A 2,173-nucleotide genomic window follows, 5' to 3' on the forward strand; every position below is an offset into this window, starting at 1 on the left:
ATATACATATATGTATATTGGCATCAAACATTCGACACCATTCCCTCGCGCTCTGCCTCCAGTTATACGTTTCAGTTTCGTCTTCCTCTACACCGTAAACCTGTGACCACGCCGCCGCTTCTCCCACGTCTTGCACCTCCCGTTGAACTACAATTAGTCGTGCTGCAGCGCTTCGTTGTGCATTCTCTGCACGGCAGGTTCGGCCATCCACCAGCCTGCCTGTCAATGGCGGGAGCGAGCCTGGGTTCTTAGCCGCAGTGTCTTACATGTGGCATATCATGTTCTCGCTGTGTACTGTACGTGTTAATAATAGATCCGCGCTAACCGTCAGATGTACGACCCAGTCGAACCCATTTACCGTGCTTTTTTTAAGTCAAAATAGGAAGGGGAGAACAGAAACTCCGAAACGCGATGTTTCGGCCACAAACGCGTCCATTGCCGTTTAGGCTAGCGCGCCGATTTATGCTGCGTGTTTGCGATCGTATCTACACGGTTAGTCTATACTCCGCTCGTTCTTCCACGTCTCGTAGTTTACCGCCTGCGTCGCTGAAAGCACGCGACATATATAGGCAAAGCATCCGAGAAATGCAATACGAATCCTCAGAGGTTTAGAGCATCTGTAATATCGGGTGGGATACCGAGGACGTATAATTGCGGCGATCGTTCCGTTGATGCGACGAGAGCGCACGCCGACATGTCTGTGATGCGACGCATGAGTCCAGAACGCATGCATCGCACTTCGACTTACAGCACGAAATACACACATAGACGCGTTTCCATGGCGGTGCCCGGCGCTCTTCGGCTGCGGGCATATACAATAGCGTGATACGTAATACCATAGAGCGCGCGGATCATAGAAGACTCTCCGACCTCGGATGAAGCCAGGTGTGGGAGATTTCTCGCAATGAAATTCGCAGGCGCGGTGGTGTACGCCGTTATGTGTACGGTATTTATAATTAACGACATCGCGCGTGACGCAGGAGGTACGTTGTTGTTTGTGATCTCTCATCCAATGTGGCAGCCGCGGTTCGGCAAACACATTCTCTGGACGCTGAGAAGCGGAAAGAAGCAGGAGGCAATGGTAATTAATCCGCTTAATAGATGCGTGCCCGCTTGGCTTCGCTAGCCCCGCGTGCTCATATACGGCGACGTATCTCTCTGCCACTGCCCGTACAGGTAACTATAACGTTCGAGAGCGAAAGTCGTGGAAATACAGCGAGAGCAAGCTACCGGCATGTATAAATTACTATAGGAACATATGTTCCCTATAATTGCCCGGGTCGTGTATCGAAGTAACACCAGAGTCGGGCGAACGACGTTAACGAATCAGAGATGCTGGGTCGACCACGGTGCCTCCAGCCACCATGTTGTCCCGCCGACCGGAAGCAAGGCAGGCATATAATTGTGTACATAATGCTAACTCGAGTACTGCATTTACCGTTCGTTGTAACGAAGGAAGCACAGCTTGCGCTTAGCGCTCGCAAAACGCGCACATGAATGTCTTAGTGGGACGTATTGAAATTTATTGACGAGCACGCGTCATGTCGCAGAGCAAATCCACGAGCAAACCACACGAACGCTCCTCCGCGTGACGTATGCAGGAACGAGAGCGTACATACGCGCGCGCGTTTGCTCACTCGTTCATTAGGCGCACGATAAAAATAATTTATGCGAGCTATACGAAAATAATTTCATGACAAGCAAGTGGACTGACGGACGGAAGCACGCGCGTCACCGCCATGCTTCGCTCGCGTTCACGTCATAGTCGTTCTGCAAAACCGCTGGCGAGTCCCGAAAGCTCGCGCGATATGAAATTGACGGAATTATAAAGTTGACGGAATCGATATTAACTGGAGAGCATTCGTGCATTATAGCATGACAAGGCCATCCGGCGTGCGATGCCCGGCCCCTGCTGCGAGTTCTCAGCCGAGCGCGATGTACGCATGCGCACGCGCGCTCTCTCATCGCGAATGAATTTTCATCGCAGAATATCGACTTCTTTGCATCGCGACGGAAAGTGCGCGTACGCGTCCCCCCACCCCTCTACTCCGCGCTCTGTCTCTCTGTCTCGACATTTCTCTCCCGTTCGTTTTCATTATTGTACTCGTTCTCTCTCTCTCTCTCTCTCTCTCTCTCTCTCTCTCTCTCTCTCTCTCTCTCTCTCTCGCTCTCT

The 2,173-nt window shown here is 51.7% G+C and overlaps 1 protein-coding gene across 3 annotated transcripts in view; it reads left to right on the plus strand.

Moving 5' to 3' along the window:
- Positions 1-2,173, plus strand: part of LOC106807510 (Kv channel-interacting protein 1-like) — a 29,960-nt gene that overhangs the window by 11,075 nt on the left and 16,712 nt on the right. The gene's annotated exons all lie outside the window — the stretch shown is intronic.

This window comes from Priapulus caudatus, unplaced genomic scaffold (genome assembly GCF_000485595.1).
Source record: "Priapulus caudatus unplaced genomic scaffold, Priapulus_caudatus-5.0.1 Scaffold219, whole genome shotgun sequence".
NCBI lineage: Eukaryota > Metazoa > Priapulida > Priapulimorpha > Priapulimorphida > Priapulidae > Priapulus > Priapulus caudatus.